The following is a 26390-nucleotide window of genomic DNA, read 5'->3' as shown; positions in this document are numbered from 1 at the left end:
ATCCTTCAACTTATGTACCTGCTAGAATTGAGGGCAAGCTCCTTTTTCTTTCCTTCTGAAGTTTTTTTCAGTATTTCTTTGTGAAGGAACATGGTAAATCTGTCACTTTTTTTATGATATGTTTCTGCATAAGTGATATTGGTGACTTCTGTAAGTTATTGTTTTGATAGGAGCAGCTTAAACTCAGCAAGAACTGTGCATAAATGTGTACATCTTGGAGGAGGCTGGGGAAGGGGTTATAATGACTTGCACTTAAGTTGTAGGTTAATCATTGCAGATTCTTTCATAACTGTTTTATTCACAGTTATAGACACTTGTACACATCCTCAGGAAATACTGATTTCCCCTCTTTTGCTCATGAATTAAAAGCTTCAGGAGCAAAGGTAGTAGACAATGAACACCTGGTAATTTTAAGCATCCAATAGCTGTGTTCATCCACAAATATATATGCACAAGCACATAATTTTGAACATGCATTTGCTAGTTTTTGCCCTACAAAACAAAATAAAATCCTATGGATTGTATCTAAAAGGCCAGGTAAAGAGTACTTTATAGGTTCTTCAACAAAACACTACTTTCTCTACAGCTTTAGTTCAGTGAAAGCTCAGCTGAGAGCTTCTGGAATGGTCCTTAGATGAGCAGATCATAAGGCTTCATTCTCTTTAAAGCCGCTGGAAGAACTCTGAAGACATTAAAGCAGCATGACCCTAAAAAAGTCCGTAACAGAAACATTGTAATGTGACATATCACACATATGAGCTTTACTAAGCCGATGGGTTTTCAACTTTATACAAGAACACAGGAAAAGAAGAAAGAGAAAAACAAAAAGTAAATTTTTGTTTGTGGGGGATGAAAGGGAATGGGAGGCAAGGATAGAAACCATGTAGATTTGGGGTGGGTTGTATTTTGGTTTGGTTTTGTTTTGTTAATTGCATATAAATATTACCCTGAACATCTGGAAAAAAATCTCATAATGATTTACTGGTTCTTTTTCTGTATCCCAAACATCAGGGTTACAAACTCTTTTGAGCTGTCCTTACTTTGTGCAAAGTGAAAGAAAAGGAAAGGAATTTGGAAAACACTGACATAAACAAGAAACAGTAATTTTTTCTTTTCTAATGTGAAAAATTTTTTTTTTTTTTAGTACATTTCCCCTTTATTTTGGTCATATCATGTTGGGCAGCTGAAAAATCATTTTATTTTCTATTGGATTTTTTAACTCATGGCCCACCCAAGAAAATCTCATTAAATTCTACTCCACTGCTATTTTTTTACAGCAAGGAGCTAGTATTCATATAAAAAAACCCTTGTGTGACCTAACTGTATTCCAGCAGCCAAACATAATGAACTGATTTCACTGAGAATTTGTTCTGAGAACATAGAATCTTTTAAGAACTTCAGTCTCAGGAGCAGCATAACAGTCACCAACATCTTTACCTGATACTTCTGACAAAGAAAAAATATTAAGGGTTTGAGAGGGCAACAAAAAGGACTTCTGTAGGACAATTTTCTTCTTTGACAAGAATCCAGCTAGTAAGAGTAGGAAAGGAGACTTTGTCTAACTAGAATGGATCTCAAGGCAGAGGAGTACAGCTAGCAATTCTGTTTCCTGCCATGTTCAGTGCCCTGTAGGCTAGCAGACTACAGGTTTTTTGGACACTGAAGTGGTTGGCAAGTTATCAGAAAAGATGGAGGAAGTAAATTTGCCATTTTTATGCTGAATGAAAGGATGTCTTACAATGCTATGACTGTTTGGGGTTCTTTTTCCAACTGTGTTGCACTATAGTTAATTTAATGCTGCCATACACAATGGTAGGGCTGGAAAGAGTGTGGTTCATTCCAGTCAGAGCTAACTTCTGCAGACTGCTCCTTTCCATCTGCATCCTTTCTGCTGAGAGCTGCACTATGCTTGCTGTGAAGGAAGCTCTTTGTCCCACTGCTGTCTCAAAGTCCCATTTCCATGGAGAAAAGAAGGAATACCTCTTCTACAAACTCTGTATCTTCCTTTTAAGCCAATTATTTAACTCTTCTTTCAGCAGCTCACCCCTGAATAACAGTAACTAGGGTTTGTGATAAAATATGTATGAAGTCTGAAAAATCGACTGCCATGTGTGCTCACATTTTCTTGATCATTGTTTTGATGGCATAGGTATTCAAAATCAGGTTTTATTTACACTGATGTGAATTCAGAGTGACTTCTCTGAGATGCATCAGGTGTGTACTGCTGAAGCCCATGGCAAGATTACTCTGAAAGGTTGAAATAGCAACCAAAAGCTGTAAATATTTGGTTAGTTTGGACTATTGCGTGCCTTGTTATTAGCTGATTCTTTCTTTACTTTGGAGCGCATGTAGTGCATAATGAGGTGCAGAGGGAAGGCATGGCAACTGTTCTCAAGAGATTTATGTAAATAAGAAATATTGGTGTTTTTCTCAGCAATATTAAGTTTCTCAGCAAAATGTTACGTGAAAGAAGTCAAGGAAATGGTGCATAAACTGTGCATGAATCAGGTCCTAAATCTGTAATGTAACTCTTGGGGAACAATTAAGGCATTACAAAGTCTCAAGGCATTTATCTGTCAGTTTTACTGGGACAAGAGGATTTTTTGTTTAAAAAAAAAAAACAAACCCACAACCAAAAAACCAACCAAAACAAAAAATCCCCCACCCCACCACCCCAGAATAGAAGTATGGAAAAGGAAAGCTTCCTAATGCTAATAATGCTGCTTATAGAATACCACAAACAAGGCTGAGAGCCTGGAAGAACCCTTGATGTAATACTTCTCTAATCTTCTATTAATTATTGAAAAACAAGCAATATAGTAAGAAAAATTGAAACAAACCACAGACTGCAAGCAGGGTTTTAGTAAAAAGTAAATGTCTTTACCTATAATGGACTCAAACACAATATACCTTTCTTTAATTGCAGATATTTAAAAGTGTTTGTATACAAAATATTAATATTTGTGAGGAACAAAGTAGCAGCAAATGTCAACAATACCATACTATGTAACATAAGATCCTCCCTCAGCTTTAATCATAATCTTAAGAATTCAGAAAGGTTTGGGGTTTAATCCATCTGTATAATCCAAAAGGTTTTGGCATCGAAACTGTGGGATCCTGAGCAGGAATGCGCATCTCAGGGTTTAGGAATACTGAAAGAGAGGAAGAGTACCAAGAATACTGACTGGTGGATATAACATGAATTAAGCTGTGAGGGACTGAGAGGAACATGGTGAAGAAGTATCTTACCTCATGATCCTAGACCCATTAAGGGTTTTATTGGAAGACCTGTACCAGGGCCCTGGAAGGGTGTTGGGATACCAGTGAAGGAAGGCAGCCTAGAGGAGCTGGGCACAAGCGAAGTGGTGAGCAACGGACTGTCTTGCAGGCTATCTGGGGCAGGAGCAGTCCTTGCATGCGGTTTGGGAGAAGACATTTCTGAGTTTTGACTTGCTTGTTTTTTCTGGGGAAGCTAGATTGATACAATAAACTGCTCATCTCACCCTTGTTAAGGCTACAAAGCGTGAATAGAAAACAGCCATTAAAATAGCTTCTGGGCAGTGGGACCCAGAGGTACACAGGAATGTGAGACAGTGAAGAAGAGGGGTGCTATTGGAGAATGTATAGCTTTTCAGTTCCAAACAGGCTTTGTCCCCCCTCCTCTGCTTTTTTGTATTGGGCCCATCAGGCTACAAGGCCACTAAGGTGCTGGTTGGGATGTCAGCAAGCTCTGATCCCATAGTCACGGCCCTGGGTGCCACCAGGCCCCCTCCCCACCAAAAGTCTGGGTTTTGGGGGTGACTGGTGAGCACAGATCAGCAGAGAAAGAGATCTGACAACCCCACCCTCTCCCAGAAACTCATGTGTTTAAGGAGCTTGCGGTTTGGTACTCAAAATCAGTACGCAAAATCTGATATACCTGGCAAGATGCTGATTAAGGTGTTTGGAGTTTTGGGTTTTTCTTTTAGCTCACACATTGAATTTGGAAGAAGATTCAGCAGCTCACACTTTTTTTTTTTTTTTTTTGGGGGGGGGTGGTAGAAAGGGTTGGCGGTGCAATGATTTACTACTCCTTCAGGCATGCAGACTGTGGGAGCATATGGTTCTGAATGTCTGAAAGTTAATTCACTGTGTCACCTAACCTCCATTGCTTCCATTGGGAAAAACTATCAAGGCCTTACCTGGCAGAATTTAAATGTGAATCACGTAAAAGACATTTCAAAAAACACATAAAATACTTTTCTGGATGAACTTTAAGTCTAGTAAGATCTATTTAATAGCATATGTAACCAAGAACAAAATAGCTTCTGATAAAGAAATAATTTAAGAAACAAAATTGATACTTTTCCTAAAAAGAATGTGATAAACAGTTATGCTTACTGAGGTGGTCTGTGGTATGAAAACTTTGTCACATCAAACAGTAATGAAGGGTGACATTCCAAATGGTGAGTCTGGAAATTAAGTATTACTGATGTCTTTGACAAGTAAAATATATGAGGTAAAAAGATATGTATCACAGAGATAAGCTAGTTATTTTTACTGACCTCAGTTGATCTTGTCTTGTTTTTTAATTTTACCAGTTAACATGCTATAGAAGATGCTATTCATTAGACCTGTCAGAAGCAGCAGCTTGGGTAAATGGATGGGAAGGATTAGCAGAACTCTATGAAGAGTAGAAATAGTGGTAATGCTGTGGAAAAATGATACACCAATATCAAAAAACAGCCTTTTGCTACAGTGCCAGAGATAGAAATGACTCCTACCTGGGAGTAGGAAAGGTATGCTATGAAATTGAAAACAAAAAAAGGGAGGAGTTGTAGAGCTCCTTCTGTTTCATAATTGGAATAAGAAGTTGGATGGGTTTGGGTTTTCTGGAGGGTTTTGGAAGGTGATATATACATGGTAAAAATTATGCAACATTGAATATAATTTTCTTTTTCTTATAGAAGTTGTTTGTGTCAGGTTGATATTGCTGGCTGTAAAATAGCTACATTTGATTCATCTCCACAAGAAATAATAACTCTAAGTTCTCTGAGCATCTAGCACAGAACAGTGCTTGTGCTTGTTTAGAGATATGGTAGCAATGCAGATAATTAATACAGTAATGACAGAATCCATTTTTTTAATAATTAACAAAATAAGTGTTATTTTATTTAACCTAATGACTACAATCTTTTCAGAAATACTCATTCATAGAACAATAAACTGATGTCAGGCCAAACCCTTGTTATTTTATTCACAGATATATAATCTTGATCTGTATAATACTTGATCTGTTTCTAAATTAAGAAACATATTGAAATATGTGCTTAATCCTTATTTATCAACATAACTAAGCTATTTTTTGTATTGTTATGAAGGCTAACACATGTTTAGGATCTTTGAGAAACAGAATATTGTTGATGGCTTAGCATCTTGTTGAAATACTTCAAGCAGTATCTTATTCAAGATACTACCAGGGAAAAAGAAGTTCTCTGTGATGCTTATAACAAATTTATGTAGTGTCAGCAAGGGCAATGAAGGGGACAAGGTGTAAGACTTCATTTTTATATCAGCCAGTGGCCATGTTGGGCCTTATGCTATAAAGGCGAGAGGCTTAGGTCTGCCGTGCTCTCCTCAGGAAACAAGGCTTCATGGCTTGATTTAGGCTGATGGGATGGGGTGTAGAATTTCTTCATTATACAGTGTAAATTCTATGGCTTTACATAGAGACCACAGAATGGTTTGGGTTGGAAGGGACCTTAAAGCTCATCCAGTTCCAAGCCCCCTGCCATGGGCAGGGACACCTTTCACTAGATGAGGTTGCTTCAAGCCCCATCAAAACTAACCTTAAACACTTGCAGGGATGGGGCATTCAAAACTTCCCTGGGCAACCTGTTCTAGTGTCTCACTACTCTCACAGTAAAAAATTTCTTCCTTATAGCTAACCTAAATCTACCCCCTTTCAGTTTAAAGCCATCACCTCTCACCCTATCACTACATATATAAATGGGTATGCCAGTTATTTTTGAAGTTTTGCTTCATTAATGCTTTCAAATTTGTGTAGTTCATGGTATTCTAGTCAGGATATTAAATGGCGCTCATTTGAGTACTCTTTTTCTGTTTGAAAGCAATTTTTTGTTTTTGTACTATGGATGTATTTTATAATGGAAATACTTGGGTCTGATTATATGGTAAAGAAGAGAGAACAAAAACTCCCGGATAAAATGAGAAATGATTGCTTTTTGTAGAGTTGCCTAGGTTTCAGACCTCAATAATATAAGAATTCATGAATTTCCATGTTTTTCTTGCATAGATAGTTGTAAAATCTATTATGACATCAAACTGTGATAATAAAGCATGGAGGAAGGAATGTTTTCCCAGGGTTTGTTTTCTAACCTTTCTCCTTTTGAAGTTCAAACATTATTACTTTATTCAATTTCCTGTGTTTTAAAAGAAACTGAAGAATATGCTAGACAAGTTCTTTATTGTGAACATGTACGGCTCTTCTGGTAAGGAAAGCTCAGCAGAAACATTTAAGTACATTTGAATAGAATCATTCAAATATTATATCTAATCCTATCTCTTGGATCTTATGAGAAAAAAACAATATCAGTAGGATCCTGGCTAGCAGAAATCCATGTTAAATTCAGTTAAACATTTGGTCTGGTTAAAAATGAGCAGTAGCGAAGAAACCTGGCAGTAGGAGTGAGCTTAAATTTTACATCCCCAGATCGAGGTCCTCCATAACAGAAATCAAGTTTCAATTCTAGAGGTACAAAGAAGTGGAAACTATGTGCTAGATTCAGGAGCACCTAAAAAACAGAGTCCTATATTATCTGCTGCAAATAGAAAAAAGCTCTAATGCAAAAGGTGTGTAGCTGTGCAACTTTTGCTGAGGAAGACAGAAGAAAAGCTGGTTTCTCAGGGTTTTGACTAAAGGCTCCCTCACTGCTGCAGTGATTCTAAAGTAAAATCCAGCTCATGTCTTGTTCCCTCACTGCCTCCTGTTTGAGTACATATATAGGAACCTGATCTTCAGTATTTGATAGAGCACTTCTTTAGATTAGGTAAGTGGCTTTTTATTCATGTCTATTTACATACTTTTTATTTAGCTACCATTGTTAATATATACAGTGAATGAGCATCAGGACCTGGGAAGATATTAACTTAAATCGCCTTTTTTACCTTGCTGGACATTTTCAGTCATTCAGATAGGAAACATGCTGGTTTATCAGTTGTGTTCATTATTGGGCGTCACGCTAACAAGCACGACTTCTTTTAATTCCTGTAGTTCATCACAGATGTGAATTTTATGGTCTCAATCTAGTTCTTATTTGGCTACTGGCTAGTCTATGCTATAACTCATTATTCTTGTCTAATATAGTCCTAACAGTGGAGAAAATCTTTAAGTTGGAAACAATATAATATATTAAAAAGCTGAGTAGAAAAGTTTATATAGAGCTCTTGTTTGATTAGAAAAAGCTTCTCCTTTATAAGCCCTTGCAGTGTATCACATTTTATGGAAAAGTGGAAAGTTCCTTTCCCATTTTTTAACCTTCTTTGTTATGATTACTGCTATCTCAATGTTCTGTGACACTGACTGTTCTACTTGACTGCTTCCTTTGTTGTGCTTGTATTAACCGTGCATTTATTTTTACTTTTTTTTTTTTTTACATCTTTAGAGAAAATAGTATTGTCCTGTCCTCAGCTGGCTAATCAGTACTCCTGCACTCAAAGTGACTCTGTATAGGTCTTTTTTTCCCTGCAGGATTTAGTATTAATGTCAAAAGTATTTGTTTTGGGAAAGGGTGTTTCTTTATCACACACTTAACCAGTTCAAAAAAGAAAAGACCTGGAAGTTCTTACAAGACATCCCTTATACTGCAATACCTCTGACCCATCCTTTAGTCTCTTTTCAATGTGTGCACATGAAACACTCGGTTTTATTTTGTTTAATTCATATGTGCATTCAAGAATGGTATATGGAAAGGGAATCAGAAATTTCAGACTGTTACTGTGTAAAGGAGTGTGAAGTAGAAAAAAAATTTGCAACATTTTGGAACTTTTAGTGGAACAGCACTCAGAAGTTTATCTTACTTCTGTACTCTTTAGTATAATAATATACCTTATATATTCATGTATATTACTGTAAAGTAGGTAAAAATGTCAGTGCTTCTAGGTTTGCAGCTGAATGGAGAATTATCTTTTACAAATATTTTGAACTTTATTACGCAGAGGCATAAATTATTATAAGAATGTGAGGATGTGGAAAATTAGACCCAACAGATATAGTTCTCTCCCATCTAATTCTTGCTACATGCCTTTGGGGTTGATCGGAAATTTTTATGAGGGGCAATTCTGTAAGACTTAAGTCGCCAGAATAATCTTGTAAGTGGATATATGTCTGGCATATCAATGGCTTTGGCTGGTTGGTTGGTTGGTTGGTTTTGTTTTTACTGACTGTTTTTGAAACATTATCCTTTCTATGTCTAGTTACAGAACTGTTTTCTGACAAGTGAGTATTTAGAGGGTTTTTGGTTGGTTGGTTGGGTTTGGTTTTGGTTATCTTTTTGTACGCTTAGTAGTTACTGTGAGTTGTGAGCTCCAGTCCCTACCAACCTCAAATCAGAAGGGACTTATTATATTGAAGTCACACCAGTGGCAGGCCCCTTAAAAGATTCTGTGACTTGAAAATTTTGCCTAGCTTAAGGGTAGTCCCTGTAATTATAGGAGTAAAAACCTAGCTAATGCCAACACAAAATACACTGAGCATGATTAGTGAACTTTTATTCAGATTGAAAAAGATATCACAAGTGGCAATTGGGATATGGCCTTCAGTATCCCACTTTTGCTTGTCACTTTTTTTTGGTGTATATACATGTATGCATATATACACGGTTTGAAAATATATCTGATTACTTATGCTTCAACTCATAAAATAAGACCAGAGAACAAAAAAGGGCATGAAAAACTACCTAAGCTTAAAAAACATTATCCTGAAAAGATAGAAATATTTCCTTAAAACAAAAGAAAGACCAGCAATTATATCTGTGTAGCATGTGTGCATACCCACATGCTATGGAAATTTAAATGAAAAACTGGGTTTGATATCCAGGGTACCTTTCTTGTTTTCCATCCCTGACTCAAGTTGCATCCTGTCTTCTCTTAGGTTAGCAAATTGTGACTTTCTTCTGACTCAATTTCCCATCTGTAAAATAGAAAGGCTGCTAACTTGTTGTTAAAGTAATGGAAACATTAATTATAAAGAGGTAAGAATCAGATAATAATACTGTTTATTACTTTTTGTATCTTCCTGGTTTTTGCTATAGTATCCTATCAAATACTCAAGAATTTTGAAGTTTGTCGGATGTGTGAAAAAAGGAAAAGACAGAGTTCTTCTGAGCTTGCAGAAACTTGGATCATTTAAAAACAAGCACTTAATTTTCTTCAAGCTATAAATTTTACCCTTCACTTTTAATTAACATTTGACTAACATAGAGAAATACACATTTAATTGATCTTCTTTTGAGTGTGATGGTGTGTTCCTGTGAACTGTAGTACAATCATAATCTAGAAAATCATTATGAGTTTATTATATGGATGATCCCTAACAGTTCCCAGCTGACTTGAGAGCAAGAGAAATTACATAAAGTGTTTTGAGAAAGTTTCTATTAGGTGGGTAATTTCTCTCCTAAACTTTGTTTTACTTCATTTCGGAATGTTGGCTTGTAGATACTTGTATTTAGCACCTGAACGGGAGCTTTGTAATTGACCTTGGTATTTGACCTGGCTAAGTTTTTGTTGTTTATTTCATTTATTTTAATGAAATTATAAATAACTTCCTGTTGATCCCTCTGCTAAAGAAGCCCTAGAAGAATGCTTCCTACCTTTCTTGCTTTCTTGTTTCTTTCTTTCTTCTTGCTTTGTTGTTATTTCTATATTATGGTATTACAAATACACATTTTATATTAATGCCTACTGTTTGGGGAGTCTATCTCAGATGTGCAATTTTATTCTTTTTTGACTCTATGGCACATGAATGCAGTGGCAACTACCGCAATATTTTTAAATACATGAACTCAGTGACAACTACCACACTATTTTTAAATGCACGTCTTGCTGTGGGTTGACCTTGACTCACTGCCACGCTTCCACCATGCAGCTGTCTTACTCCACCTTCCTCGACACAACAGGGGAAGAAAATAAGATGGGCAAACTCATGGGCTGAGATGAAAGCAGTTTAATGAAAAAGGCAATGGCCACATGTGGCAACAAAATAAAATCAGATTTATGTCCTATCAGCAGGCAATGTCCAGCCACTGGGAAGTAGGGCCTCAGTACAGAATCACAGAATCACAGAATCCCAAGGGTTGGAAGGGACCTCAAAAGATCATCTAGTCCAACCCCCCTGCAAGAGCAGGGTAACCTACAGTACATCACACAGGAACTTGTCCAGGCGGGCCTTGAATATCTCCAGTGTAGGAGACTCCACAACCCCCCTGGGCAACCTGTTCCAGTGCTCTGTCACTCTTACAGTAAAGAAGTTCTTCCTGATGTTAACGTGGAACTTCCTATGTTCCAGTTTACACCCATTGCCCCTTGTCCTATCACTGGATATCACTGAAAAAAGCCTAGCTCCATCATCCTGACACCTACCCTTTACATATTTGTAAACATTGATGAGGTCACCCCTCAGTCTCCTCTTTTGCAAGCTAAAGAGACCCAGCTCCCTCAGCCTCTCCTCATAAGGGAGATGTTCCACTCCCTTAATCATCTTTGTGGCTCTGCGCTGGACTCCTTCAAGCAATTCCCTGTCCTTCTTGAACAGAGGGGCCCAGAACTGGACGCAATATTCCAGATGCGGCCTCACCAAGGCTGAGTAGAGGGGGAGGAGAACCTCTCTTGACCTACTAACCACTCCCTTTCTAATGCACCCTAAGATGCCATTTGCCTTCTTGGCCACAAGAGCACATTGCTGGCTCATGGTCATCCTCCTATCCACCAGGACCCCCAGGTCCCTTTCCCCTTCACTACTTTCCAGCAGGTCAACCCCCAACCTGTACTGGTACATGGGGTTGTTCTTCCCCAGATGCAAGACTCTACACTTGCCCTTGTTAAATTTCATCAAGTTTCTCCCCGCCCAACTCTCCAGCCTGTCCAGGTCTCGCTGAATGGCAGCACAGTCCTCTGGTGTGTCAGCCACTCCTCCCAGTTTTGTGTCATCAGCAAACTTGCTGAGGGTGCACTCAGTTCCCTCATCCAGGTCATTGATGAAAATATTAAACAGCACCGGTCCCAGCACCGACCCCTGAGGAACTCCACTAGTCACAGACCTCCAGCTAGATTCTGCGCCATTGACCACAACTCTCTGCCTTCTTCCTTTCAACCAGTTCTCGATCCACCTCACTACTTGATCGTCAAGCCCACACTTCCTCAGCTTATCTATGAGGATGCTGTGGGAGACAGTATCAAATGCCTTACTGAAATCGAGAAAAACCACATCTACCGCTCTACCATCATCCCTCCACCTAGTCACTTCCTCATAGAAGGCTATAAGGTTGGTCATACATGACTTCCCCCTCATAAAACCATGTTGGCTGTTCTTAATGACCCCCTCATCCTTGATATGCCTAGTGATGGAGTCAAGAATAAGTTGTTCCATCATCTTTCCAGGGATGGAGGTAAGGCTGACCGGTCTATAATTACCCGGGTCCTCCTTCTTGCCCTTCTTATAGATTGGTGTGACCTTTGCCATCCGCCAATCCTCAGGCACCTCGCCCGTTTCCCACGACTTACCAAAGATGATGGAAAGTGGCCTAGCAATGACCTCCGCCAGCTCCCTCAGCACCCGTGGGTGCATTCCATCCGGACCCATCGATTTACAGATGTCCAGTTTGCATAGCTGATCCCTAACCCAATCCTCATCTACCAAAGCAAACTCCTCCTTTGTCCTGACTCCTTCTGGGGCTATAGAAATCCGGGGCCCTCGGGGAGAGGCTGCAGGAGTAAAGACAGAGGCAAAGAAGGCATTCAGCACCTCTGCCTTCTTTATATCCTCTGTCTCCAGGGTACCCACTTCGTTCAGCAGTGGGCCTATATTGCCTCTTGTTTTAGTTTTATTTGCTATGTATTTGAAGAAGCCCTTTCTATTGTCTTTAACCCGACTAGCAAGATTGAGTTCCAAGGAGGCCTTAGCTGTCCTAATTGCCTCCCTACATCCTCTAACAACTGTCCTATATTCCTCCCAAGCGGCCAGCCCCTCCTTCCATAATCCATAGATTCTCCTTTTCCACTTGAGTTTGCCCAGCAGCTCCTTGTTTAACCACGCCGGTCTCCTAGATCCCTTACTTGACTTCCTACTCATTGGGACGCTCCGATCCTGAGCTTGGAAGAAGCGGTCCTTGAATGCTAACCAACTATCTTGAGCCCCTTTACCGCCTAGTACACTTTCCCATGAGACTTCCCTTAGCAGTTGACTGAAGAGGCCAAAGTTGGCCCTTCGGAAATCCAGAACTGTGGCTTTGCTAGGTATTCTATTCCTCCCACACAGGATCCTAAACTCCACCATCTCATGGTCACTGCAGCCAAGGCTGCCATTGACCGTCACCACTTCGACCAAACCCTCCTTGTTGGCGAGTACTAAATCTAGCAGCGCTGCTCCCCTAGTTGGTACGTCCACCATTTGCATTAAGAAATTATCATCAATGCACTCGAGGAACCTCCTAGACTGTGAATGACTGGCTGTGTGAGTCTTCCAGCAAATATCGGGGTAGTTAAAGTCCCCCACGACGACTAAGGCATGTAGTCGCGAGGCTACTTCCAGTTGCCTGTAGAAAGCCTCATCAACTCCTTCGTCCTGATCAGGAGGTCTGTAATAGACCCCCACAACTGTATCACCCGTGCCAGTCAGCCCCTTGATTCGTACCCACAGACATTCCACTTGCTCCTCATCCGACCCTGGACAGAACTCAATACATTCTAGTTGCTCTCTCACGTAAAGAGCAACTCCACCACCTCGCTTTGCTGACCTATCTTTCCTAAAAAGGACATAGCCATCCATGACCACATTCCAGTCATGTGAACTGTCCCACCATGTCTCTGTAATCGCCACTAGATCATAACCTTTAGCCCGCACACAGACTTCTAACTCCTCCTGTTTATTCCCCATGCTGCGTGCATTGGTGTACAGGCATTTCAGGGAGCCAGTCCTAGTACCCTTTTTCCCCTGCGGGACAGGGTCTAAAAAGCTATCCTTTCCCACAAGTGAAACAAGAGATTGATAGTCCTCCTTAGCCCGCCATCCTTCAATCCCTAGCATGTTCCTCTTGGGCTTGTCCCCAACAGGCCCAGTTAAATCCCCTCCCCCCTTCATAACTAGTTTAAAGCCCTGTCAATAAGCCCTGCTAACTCCTGCCCCAAAACCCTTTTTCTTCTCTGGGATTGGTGTATCCCGCCTGTCACCAGCAAACCAGGTGTCCCATACAGCAGCCCGTGACTGAAAAACCCAAACCCCTGCCTTTGGCACCAGTCACGTAGCCATACATTAACCTGCAGAGTCTTCTTATATATCCCTTCACCCTCGCTTGCAACAGGTATGGAGGCAAACACCACTTGCGCTCCAGACCCTTTAACCAGCCGTCCCAGGGCCCTGAAGTCTCTCTTCATTGGCCTTATGTTCCTCGTAATAATTTCGTCACTGCCAACCTGAAAAACCAGCAGTGGGTAGTAGTCAGACGGCTGCACCAGTTCAGAGAGCTTCTTTTTAACATCTCTAATCCGAGCCCCAGGCAGGCAGCAGACCTCCCTGTGGGGTGGATCCGGTCGACAAATGGGCCCTTCTGTTCCCCTCAGAAGGGAGTCACCCACCACAATTACTCTTCTTTTCTTCTTGGTTGGGGAAGTTCTGAGGTATGTGGGTGAGTGACTAGCCCTGGGCGACTCACTAGATAGATTTGCCTCACCATCTCCATTCACCTGGCCCTGAATTTCCAAGACCTCGTACCTGTTATTCAAGGGCAACTGGGAGGGAGGAAGGGATTGTGAGGGTTTTCGCTTACCTCTCCGAGGAGGAACCTCCCTCCATCCATCCTTGTCCATTAAGCTCTCTCCTTCTGTCTGATGGTAGGAGGGAAGGGGATCCATATCTTGTTGAACCACTTCCCTCTGCCCTTGCCTTAGGGTGTGGTTCCACCAATCTATTTCACTTTCACACTCTCTAATGGCTCTCAACCTTTCTACCTCCTCCCTCAGTTCAGCCACCTGCCTGAGCAGGTCATTTATTTGCTCACAGCGAACACAAGCAGTATCACTGACTCCCTCCAACACAATACAGTACAGTACAACACAAGTACAGATACTGGTTGCTTTGGAAGACAAATGCCTTAACACTGGAAGTCTTCCCCTGCCTTCCCCTCAGTCTTTGCTACTGAGCATGGAGTCATATTGTATGGAATACCCTTGTGGTGAGTTGAAGTCAACTGTCTCAGCTGCCTCCAACCTCTTGCCCACTTTCAGCTTACTGGCCTTTGTGGGGTGCAGAACAGTGGGATGGAGGATGGTTTGAGAGAAAGCCATGATTTTGTGCAAAGAATACTCACTAGCAAAAACATCAGCACTTTATCAATACTTTTCAAGCCACAAATGCAAATCACAGAACTATAAAAAGCTGTTACAAGGAAAGTTAACTCCATCCCAGCCAGAACCAGTACATCTGTCATCCAAAACAACTCTAGTTTCTTTGCCAAGTACTGCAATGTAATAAAGATGTTTTATTATTTGCATTTATTGTCAATGTCTTTAAAAGGCCATTAAAAATAATAGTCCAAATGTTTCTGTGGTTTGTGGGATCTATATGTGTCAGTATTAAAGTGAGTCATACAATCACAGTCAGGATAGGTTATCAGCATTTTACTCTAAGCCAAAAAGTATGGCTTGTTTGAACTATTTTCTATTCTCCACTTTGGTAGCAGCTCCATCCAATGTTAATATATAAAAACCTTCACAAGGCAGAACTCCACCTTTGTCATGCACTGTATTTCATTACAAAATTGGTTTTACTCTGAACTCTAGAAAAATATCCAAGCTGTGTAAACATATTCTTGGTAATTACATGTCACATTGATCTTGTTGAGTCAAATATCAAACCATTTCCTGAAGATATTCATTTGGAGCATGTGTATCTCAAACCACTTTGGCAATTCCACAATTTCATGATGTATGTGGTTTTACTTCATAGTAGAAATTAAAGAAAATACTATACTGTTTTCGGGGGATGCCTAGCTGTGTTTTGGTATGTGGTTACATCCTCTCGTGTACAGGAAGGGCAGCTCATACCTCCTTTAATGCTTCTGATACTACCAGGATAGTGCTGTTATTGCCCGGTTTAGCCGCTATTCCAGCTTGTCACCATTCTTTTTTTTTTCTTTTTTTTCTTTTTTTTGCATACCTTACTAATGCTTTCTGCAACTGTAGCCCAAAAACTACACTACTGACATGGATGGTTCAGGCCTCTGGAATGAATCTTGTTAGGCTTTGTCCAGACTTGTTTTGATCTACCTAAAGTTCTTTTCATTTTTGCATAGATGCCAGTAACAAGTGAGGTTCTTTTCTGCATATAACAAACTTTTCTTAATAAAGTGGGATAGAGGAGTATCGGCACAATATGATAACAGAAGCTTAAAAGTGGAAACGGAGTGCAGTGCAGAGGAATGTGGGAATGGCATGGTAAGAAAACTAGCACATGGTGACACTGAAAACCCCAGGTCTATGCACAGCTCATCTATGATAATTTACTGTCAATTAAAGAGAAGTAGGCACGGGAGCTGAACAACAGAGATTGTAGGGTGTCAAAGAAGTATCCGTCTATGTAAGACATTCCAGATACAGTTTATTTAAGTATGAAGTGGAATTGTAGCAATCAAGAAAAAGCAAATTGTAAAAAATGGTAAGATATAAACATTTAAGATAGCTCCAGATGTATCCTAGAAGCAGGAAGAAGAAATCAGCCTCATGCCACCAAAGAGGAGAAAGAAACCCCTGCCATCAACATCAAATCTTCCCCTCCAAAGGACTTGGGATGCTGAGAGCTTGCTGTCAGACCACTTGTTCCCCCAGAGTTGAACATAACCTAACAACCTTAGAACCCAGAAGGGTAATGGAAGGGTAAGCCTTAACAGTGAGGAATGGCTAGATACTACGAATTGTCTGTATCACAGTTTTAACTCTATTAAGATGCATTTCTCTAATGGTATTTGGTTTTCTTTTGCCTGTAATGATGAGATATGAATCCTTTTATTAGATGGTTAGGATTTCAATTACACTAGCAATAAATTCTGGACTTAGCTTATTTAGGAGTATTTTCTTTTGCCCAGAAAGGTTTCTGAACGTATCAACATTTCATTGTTAGATAAGATGTTAAGAATATTTGTTATACCAAATAAAAAATAGCTCCAATTACTATTTACATGTAATGACATGGTTAAGAAGGAAGTGAAATAACATTTCTCTGACAATTTCAACATTTTTCTGTCATGTTTCAATTGCATTTGCAGCACTGACTTCCAAACAAAAGTTTGAGTGTATGAATTCAAGGCCAGGTTGGACAGAGACTTTGGCGACATGGTCTAGTGTGAGGCATCTTTGCCCATGGCAGGGGGATTGGAACTGGATGATCTTAAAGTCCTTTCCAACCCAAGCCACTCTGTTATTCTTTGAATTCCCAGTTATAGTGGTTGTTTGCACATTTCTTACCATGTGAACAAAAGAAAAACCGCTAGTACTTGTAACTAAAATCTTCGTGTATTCAAATTTTTTTCTGGAAACTTGCTGCACCAAAGTTACATCTTGAGGTATGTAGCGGCACAGCTACCAATGGCATTTAATGAATTAGTGGGTGTAGGAAGCAGAATATAGCTGTATTACACAGGGCTAACCCAGCTTAACATCCTGTTCATTAATTTACTGCAAGCTGCATATGTCTATGTTAGGTACTCATATATTGAACACCAGACCTAGCTTCCTTTTACTGTAGGGGGTAAAGATACCTTTCAATCTTTGGAGCACAGCTTAGGAAGGGAAGTAATGCACTGGCTGAAATCATTACTATTTAAGACTGTGTAGACAAACATCTTTCATTCTGTGCCAAAAACTACTCACTAAAGGTTTAGTGAGTAGCCTAATTATAAAGGTAACAGCCTTCAGTGAAATCCACTGAATCCTCAGGGTTTAGTCTGTCAAGAACTGGAATAACATGGATCAATCTTTATGATTCCAGAAAATCAAATCCTGAACCTGATGCTTCTGATAAGTCCAAACTGAAATTAGCTACCAGGTTTTTCTCATTTTTAAATCGTGCAGGGAAAAATATACGTGATGTAACTGGTACTGATACTGACCTAATGATACTACAGCGTGACAACAATTTTCATATCTATATTATAGATATACCAACACATACATACCTATGGAAGAAAAAAAAACAACAAAACCCCAAAATGTTTATTTTGGTTTTATGGCATAAATATATTGACTGACAAAATAATAACAAGCATAATTAAAACCACTTCTTCTCTTAAGTTACCAGTGGGCCAAGTCTGTTTTCACTGCTAATTGCAATGCATATATACAATATAATGTATATATTATATACTTAATAGTGTTTCTTTTTTCTCATGAATTGCCACTGAATCAGGTTGTTTTCTATTTAACACCTGTAATAGAATATATTACCAAACTCTAACATGAAGCTGGCATTTTATGAAGTTCAACATACTTGTGTAGAAGGAAATTTAGTTATGAAACCAGAAAGAATTTACTTAGAGTCCATGCAGCTACCACGACAGTTTAGGATAGCATGAGTTTGAGTTGTATAGGTATGCCTATGAGAAAACAGATTCAGGCTGTGAGATTTTATATTGAAGGCTATTGCACAGATAAAATATTTTTTTTCAAAGAATGTCTTTTAATCTTATTTTGAATCTCTTTCCACAATTTTGAAACTTCCTACCAACAAAATATTTTATTTCATCCTTAAGAAATGTTACGAAAAGAACATTTGGAGACCCTGGCTTGTCTTAGTGGGCCAATTATATCTCTTTGGTCATGTAACTGGAGTTACAGAGAAGCTCCTATTGCTCTGGAGAGCAAGGAAGATACCCAGTGTTTGTGTGATGGTCTAATGGAGACTGTCATTTTACTTCTGACTGTTTAAGGAGCCCTGTTCACTAACAAGCCACATGCGTAGCTGTTGCACAGAAACTGTTGGTTTTCCGCTGTGCAGTTGGCAGACTCTGGGGAGACACTGCAGAATCCGTAGCACTATGTACCAGACAATTATTATATGGCATGCTGCTACAGGCTCCTCAGATACATCACAAGGTAATTTGTGTTAATGAATGTCAGAATGGTAGATGCTCTGCTGCTGAGCATTTTAGACCACACGTAGAGAATTCCAACAACTGGCATGCATTTATCTCCCTTGTCAACTAACAGTGTTATATTCTAAGCTATACTTAATACTTTTTTCTTACATTCATGCATAGGTGTGAACCACACACTGCATTTAATCAGAAATATAGATAATGGGGAGAGCATCAAATTCTACTCTATGTACCATTTCCTAATATGTTTGACTCAATTAATTTACCAAGGATAATAATTTGATAATTCCTGGGATAAAGTAAGTGTCCTTTGTCCCTCTGACAGGGCAGACCAGGTGAAATTCAAACAATGGCTTGTAATGACAAATCTAACAATAATCAGTACATAACAGAAATAATCAATATTGTTTGGACACCTTGTCTACAGGGTAATTGCAAATCAGTCACTGTCTAACACTTCTCTGGTGTGCCACTGAAGGGTTTGCCCACCTTGCTCTATATAAAGAAATCCTTCAATATAAAGGAATTTTTTAACTATTGAGTTCGTGAAGGTGTTTTTCCTTTCAGGTTTTAGTCAAAATCTAATTCATTCATCTATGTCAATAGCTTTCACTCTGCAGTCCTCAAGGGTTCATGGACTAGCTCTCATGGATACATGAAATGCAATTTTAAAAAATAAGTCTGTGTGCATGAGGCTTGGATTTGCAATACAGAATCTGTACCATCACTGACTAGTTCACTTTGCAGACTTAAAAGACACCCCTTGCTTGATGTAAAGGTGCGTAGATATGAGCTTTCCCACTCGCCAAAAGTTCAAATAATGGAGATAATGAAGCACGTAGTTAGTAGGCATCTAAATTACAAAGGGGTTACTAATTAGCAACTCGGGATATTTAATCTCAGTGTAAAAGAACTACAATAGAGTTGCCCAATACTAAAAGCAGGAAGTTGTTATTTTCATAGAATCATAGAATAGTTAGGGTTGGAAAGAACCTCAAGATCATCTAGTTCCAACCACCCTGCCATGGGCAGGGACACTTCACACTAAACCATCCCACCCCAGGCTTCATCCAACCTGGCCTGATCCCTCCAGGGATGGAGCACTCACAACCTCCCTGGGCAACCCATTCCAGTGCCTCACCACGCTTACAGTAAAGAACTTCTTCCTTATATCCAATCTAAACTTCCCCTGTTTAAGTTTTAACCCGTTACCCCCTGTCCTGTCACTACAGTCCCTGACGAAGAGTCCCTCCCCAGCATCCCTATAGGCCCCCTTCAGATACTGGAAGGCTGCTATGAGGTCTCCATGCAGCCTTCTCTTCTCCAGGCTGAACAGCCCCAACTTCCTCAGCCTGTCTTCATACAGGAGGTGCTCCAGTCCCCTGATCATCCTCGTGGCCTCCTCTGGACTTGTTCCAACAGTTCCATGCCCTTTTGATGTTGAGGACACCAGAACTACACACAATACTCCAGGTGAGGTCTCACAAGAGCAGAGCAGAAGGGCAGGATCACCTCCTTCGACCTGCTGGTCACACTCCTTTTGATGCAGCCCAGGATACGGTTGGCTTTCTGGGCTGCGAGCGCACACTGAAGCCGGCTCATGTTCATTTTCTCATCGACCAGCACCCCCAAGTCCTTCTCTGCAGGGCTGCTCTGAATCTCTTCTTTGCCCAACCTGTAGCTGTGCCTGGGATTGCTCCGACCCAGGTGTAGGACCGTGTATTCAGTATGGTTGAACTTCATAAGGTTGGCATCAGCCCACCTTACAAGCATGTTGAGGTCCCTCTAGATGACATCCCTTCCCTCCAGCGTACCAACTGAACCACACAGCTTGGTGTCATCGGCAAACTTGCTGAGGGCACACTCAATCCCACTGTCCATGTCAGCGATGAAGATTTTAAACAAGACCGGTCCCAACACCGATCCCTGAGGGACACCACTCGTTACTGGTCTCCAGCTGGACATTGAGCCATTGACCACAACTCATTGTGTGCGGCCATCCAGCCAGTTCTTTATCCACCGAGTGGTCCATCCATCAAATTGATATCTCTTCAATTTAGAGAGAAGGATGTTGTGTGGGACAGTGTCAAACGCTTTGCACAAGTCCAGGTAGATGACATCAACTGCTCTACCCTTATCCATCAGTTCTGTAGCCCCAGCATAGAAGGCCACTAAATTGGTCAGGCAGGATTTCCCCTTGGTGAAGCCATGCTGGCTGTCAGCAAGCACCTTGTTGTTTTTCATGTGCCTTAGCATGCCTTCCAGGAGAATCTGCTCCAAGATTTTGCCAGGCACAGAGGTGAGACTGACTGGTCTGTAATTCCCCGGGTCTTCCATTTTCCCCTTCTTGAAAATGGGGGTTATATTTCCCTTTTTGCAGTCATCGGGAACTTCACCTGACTGCCATGATTTTTCAAATACGATGGCCAGTGGCTTAGCAACTTCACTCGCCAGCTCCTTCAGGACCCACGGATGGATTTCATCAGGTCCCATGAAGTTGTGCACATTCAGGTTCTTAAGATGGTCTTGAACCAGATCCTCTCCTACAGTGGGCCCAAGGTCTTCATTCTCACAGTCCCTGCGCCTACCTTCTAAGATTTGGGTGGTGCAGTCAGAGCCTTTGCCAGTGAAGACCGAGGCAAAGAAGTCATTCAGAACCTCAGCCTTCTCCAAATCCTGTGCAGCCAGTTCTCCCGAGAACTTCCTCAGGGGGCCTATGTTGTCCCTAGTCTGTTTTTTGTTTGCTACGTACCCATAGAATCCCTTCCTGTTGTCCTTAACATCCCTGGCTAGGTTTAATTCTAACTGGGCCTTAGCCTTCCTAACCTGGTCCTTAGCTTCCCGGACAACATCCCTGTACTCTTCCCAGGCCACCTGTCCTTGCTTCCACTTTTTATAAGCCTCTTTTTTCATTTGAATTTTCCTCAGCAGCTCCTTATCCATCCAAGGAGGTCTCCTGGCCCTCCTGCTTCACTTCCTTCTAGTTGGGATGCAGCACTCCAGAGCTTGTAGCAGGTGATCCTTGAAGATCAACCAAGAGTCTTGGGCCCCCCTGCCCTCCAGGGCTATATCCCATGGAACCTTACTAAGCAGGTTCCTGAAGAGGCCAAAGTCTGCTCTTTTGAAGTCCAGGGCAGTGAGCTTGCTGCACGCTCTTCTCACTGTCCTGGGGATCTCAAATTCGACCATCTCGTGATCGCTGCATCCAAGGCTGCCCTGGAGCACCACATTCTCAATGAGCCCTTCCCTGTTGGTGAGCACAAGGTCAAGCATGGCACCTCTCCTTGTCGGCTCCTCTATTACTTGCAGAAGGAAGTTGTCTTCCACACAATCGAGGAACCTCCTGGATTGCTTATGCCAGGCAGTACCTTCGTTCTAACAGATGTCAGGGTGGTTGAAGTCCCCCATGAGAACAAGGGCCTGCGAGCGTGAGGCTTTTCCTATCTGTCTGTAGAGTGCTTCATCCACAGGTTCTCCTTGATCAGGCGGTCTGTAACAGATCCCCACAGTAACGTCTCCCACAGCTGTTTTCCCTTTAACCCTGACCCACAAACTCTCTGTAAACTGCTCACCTGTCCCCACACAGAGTTCCATACTCTCCAGCCTATCCCTAACATAAAGGGCAACTCCCCCTCCCTGCCTGCCGGGCCTGTCTTTTCTAAAGAGCCTGTAACCTTCCATTCCAACACTCCAGTCATAGGAGCCATCCCACCATGTTTCTGTGATGCCTATTATATCATACCCCCGTAGACGTGCACACATCTCTAATTCCTCGTTTGTTCCTCATGCTATGGGCGTTTTCATAGAGGCATCTGAGACGAGCTCCAATTGAAGCCAGCTCGTTGGCTGGAGCGGCTGGAATATATCTACATTGTTCCGAGCATTTATTATAGGTGTTGGCAACTGACTGGGACTGTTGGGATGGAATTATGACCCCCGTCCCCCAACACATCTTGTTTAAAGCCTCCTTGACCAGTCTGGCAAGCCTCCTACCAAAACTGTTCTTCCCCTTCTTTATCAGACCAGCTCCACCAGCCCCCAGTAGACCTGGCCTACAAACTTCAGTCCCGTGTTCAAGACACCCAAACCCCTGACTATGACACCACCCTTTTAACCATTTATTAACCTGGCCAATCCTCCTAGCTTTTTCTTGGTCCTCCCCTGTGTCCTGGAGAATTGATGAAAAGACTATCTGAGCTCCAGAACCCCTAACCACCTCTCCCAGGGCTCTGTAGTCCTTCTTTATGGTCCCCATTCTACTACTACCTATATCCCTACCACCCACATGGATCACCAGGAGCGGGTAATAGTCCGTGGGACTTACTAGAGCAGGTAGCCTCTCTGTAACATCCCTGATCCGTGCTCCTGGTAGGCAGCACACCTCCCTCGAGATGGGGTCAGGCCAACAGGCAAATGCTTCTGTCCCTTTCAAAGTAGAGTCCCCTACTACCACGACCCGCTGCTTTTTCTTGGCAGCACCAGTAGAGATCTTTACCTGTGCACCAGCTGGCTGTTTCTGGTGCAAGCGCGTTTCCTCGTTAGCCTCCTGCAGGACAGCAAAGTGGTTCTGCGTGGGGACAACAGATTTAGGAGGAAGCCCCTTGCCTTTAATTGTCCTTTTCCTCCTTCTTCTGTTACTTTTCTTTGTCACTAATTCCCAACTTCCCGGGTTGATGGCCTCCTTCTTTCCTTCATGAGTTGGAGGGGAAGCTTGAGGCCCCTGCACAGTTTGGGGCTGGAGCAAGCAGCCCTGCTTCCTCTCAGCTACCCTGACATCTTGCAGCCTATTGACAGCATCCCACAGCTCAGCCCTTGCTGCAGGAGGACCTCCACCAGGGAGCACCGAGTGCAGCCCTGCCCATCGTGCACCTTTCCCTCACAAGCCCAGTGCAGGCACCCTCTATACTCCGAGCTCTGCCCTGCAGCCTCCCCTCTCATCGGCTCTGTCTGGGTGCCTACGCTGGCCACATCCGGGGCAGCCAGAGCAGAGCTCCCAGAGCGGGCCCTGCCCATAAGACGGGTGCTCGCCATCCCGCTCGCCTGCCCCTCGAACTACCTCAACCCGCTACTGCCTCGCCGCGCTCCTGGCCGCTCGCGCTCCCTGGGGCAGGTTTTTACCCAGTCAGGGCTGGTGCCGCTGCTCCTGGCTCCGCCCCCTGCGAGTCCCTGCTCGCGTCCGCGGAGCTGCCGGCTCCTGGGCAGGTCCTGTCGAGGACTTGAGGCTCCCTCGGTGGCTCTGGCCGCTCTGAGTTGAGGCTCCTGGGCGCTGATCTCTCCCCAGCTCTGGTGCTGAAGGCGTCCTCTCTCGAGCTATACCTTTATACTCTAGTATATTCCGTAGGAGTGACAAAGAAATTATTTCTAATAGTTTCTCCATAAACACATACTAGAAGATATTTTCTGAAGAATGTCCCCCTTAACTGTGTAGTATATGTTAATGCTGCCGTTTCAAATTTGATCTACACAGTCTGCAAACATCTGTATATTGAAAGTATAAGGTCTAGTTCCAGACTGAATGATATTATATTATTTCAATTTTACAGAAGGAGACCACACAAAGGATGATTAAGTGACTTGCCAAAAATTCACACTACAGAACAGCAAACTGAACTGCAATGGTAAGTTCTATAAGTGCTAACTTTATAAAACATGCTGTAAGTGTCCATCATCAAATGCACCTGAAAAGCCTGAGCATTCATGATGATTGATTGCATTAAACCCAGCCTGCTGTGGTCACAGTGGAGTTCTCTGATTTATATCACTTTAGGACCTGCTCTGAGTTCTAGAAAGTGTTTAGTAGAAGCATCAGCTTATGAATGTCATTTTTTCTGGGGAAAAGCTTTGTGAAAGTACTTTACAAAATTATTTATCTATTTCTGAATAGTGGAGTGAGGTAAGATTTTAAACTTCATATTTGGAGGAATATGTGAGAAATTTCAGGTCTATGGAATAGAAAAGTGTGGTTTCTGAACTCATTTCATTATGATTTTTCAAAAAGGTAATGCTAATTCAATAAAAATATTCCATTTCAATAATACTGGTATTTTTTTACTATTATTTTTCATGTACGTTCTTTGTAAAGGAGATGCTATTGAATTAAAATTATGTTCAAACAAAAGCCTTAATGCCTCCTAATGATGTCAAAACACAAATATGTTTTTACTGAATTGGAATTGTCAAAATCAGAGCATTTTTACGGAATGTTTTTATTTTGGTGAAATGATGTCTTCTGACAAGAAAACACTCCTTTTTACCACCTTGGATTGCTTCAGAGTGTACCTACTGTGAAGCCAAGACATTAAGGAGTACTTTCAGACTTTTCTTAGTATTTGACATAGCAAATATAAGTTATTAAATGCTAAGGCAAAGCTAAAGCTTGTGCTGTAGAGGCATTGCCCAATTGATATAATTACTGTGTTTTCAGTGCTGCTAGCTTTGATAGCTTCTGAGACTGCTTCTCAGCCTCTGTTCTTGCTGTCATGCATATCACCAGCAGATGTAGCGTTAGTGCCATAGGCACAGGCCGGATAATCCTGAATTTGGAAAGCAAAGAATGTCATGTATTTATTTTACAGCCTAACATAATGTGGCCTGTTTGGGGAGCCAAAAGTATGCAATTACATCTTTTCTGTTGATGTCTTACAATAAAGTTGTCAGCCAGATGATAGCAGTGAGGTAAGCGCGGCAGGATGCTGTGCAGAACGTATGTGTGCTGTAGTGACAACCCACAACATAACCTACAGATGCAGCACAAAGGAGCACTAAAAAACTCTACAAAGAAAACTTGTGAAGTCAGTGATATTAATACACAATTGAAAAATTAACAATAACTTTATGCATCCTGTCAATCTTCCAGCAGCATAAAGAAAGCAAAGAATTGCCTGAAAACAAAGAGTGGGAGAATGTTTTTCCCTTTAGAGGAATTCCAAGCTGGCACCAGTGGATGTGAATTCAAAAAACTTTGGAGGATGTTTCGAAATACCAAGCTACGTATTTTCTGGCTGAAGGTATTGTCTCATTGAGCCTTGCTATCTTCTCCTTGGTCTTTATCAGCACATTTTTGTCCTTACCAGCACATTTTTGTCCTTTGTCTTCCATATGTCATATCATTTATCATTCCCTTCCTGTTTCTCAGCCTTCTTCCCCGTCCTCTTCCTATGTTTCCAGTTTTCTCTCACAAGGCCAGCCTCATCACCCCACTACTTACCTGCTGGTTTGTGTACTTCATATTTAAAAGATTAACCAAAATATCTAAGGTGACTGACCTATACTAAATTGCTCTATTCCTTATGTCTTATCGATTCTTACATAGCTAATTAAAAGCTTCTTAACAGGCTACTTTCAAGTCAGGACCGTATTTAAACTAATGCAGAAATTTTACTTTCACAGCCCACATCTTGACTCCTCATGTTTCTTCTTCACTGTTTCTGTGGATCCTCTCTTGGCATCAAGGATAAATTTAAATACCTACTTTTAGGGATTTTTTTTTTTTTTGGTTCTTTATACTGCCCATCATAGTTTTGATTCTTGAGTTGAATAAAATTGGGTAGCATAGTGATATCACATGATAGAGAGAGCTGTTGAGTGAATGACATCATGATTCTATATCTTACCTTAGCTTAAAATACATTGAACAGTTGACGACAATGTTGACAATGGTAACAATTCATTAGCAGTAGTCTTGTTAGTTGCTTCAGGGATATTTTGCAATGGGTGGGAGGGAGTTATAAGGCATGGAGAGAAAACTAGTTGAGGAGACAATTGTTCTGAGATGTCTTCTAAGCTCTGAAAAATATGAAGAATTCTCTGAGTTGCAAATATTGGGTCAGATATAAACTTTCTTCTTTTAAAAGCTGTATTTTCCATCTCACTAACAGTAGCACAAGATGACTGATGATTAGTAGGCAGGTTGGCTTGAACCAGAGCCCAGAATGCAAGCTTTTTTTAAAAACCAAATAATATGAAGGATAAGACAGTATCAGGCCAATAAAAGTAATAAAAGAGAACCTAAAATTCAATAGTACAAAATAG

The 26390-nt window shown here is 41.3% G+C and overlaps 2 long non-coding RNA genes across 2 annotated transcripts in view; one reads left to right on the top strand and one right to left on the bottom strand.

Moving 5' to 3' along the window:
- LOC136012569 (uncharacterized) overlaps positions 1 to 25354 on the top strand; it is a 38677-nt gene extending 13323 nt beyond the window's left edge. Inside the window, exons 2-3 of the long non-coding RNA XR_010611825.1 lie at positions 23903 to 23977; positions 25216 to 25354. This is a non-coding gene — a long non-coding RNA (uncharacterized LOC136012569). The remainder of the gene's footprint in view (positions 1 to 23902; positions 23978 to 25215) is intronic.
- LOC136012571 (uncharacterized) lies at positions 669 to 26006 on the bottom strand. Its single transcript, XR_010611826.1, has 3 exons — positions 25973 to 26006; positions 9103 to 9190; positions 669 to 707 (listed from the first exon to the last, which is right to left on the bottom strand). It is a non-coding gene; the product is annotated as an uncharacterized LOC136012571 (long non-coding RNA).
- Between the last annotated feature and the right edge of the window lie 384 nt (positions 26007 to 26390).

The sequence above is a fragment of the Lathamus discolor genome, chromosome 4 (genome assembly GCF_037157495.1).
Source record: "Lathamus discolor isolate bLatDis1 chromosome 4, bLatDis1.hap1, whole genome shotgun sequence".
In the NCBI taxonomy this organism is placed as follows: domain Eukaryota; kingdom Metazoa; phylum Chordata; class Aves; order Psittaciformes; family Psittacidae; genus Lathamus; species Lathamus discolor.
Note: the sequence above shows the minus strand (reverse complement) of the source record. Positions and strands in the feature narration are given on the sequence as shown.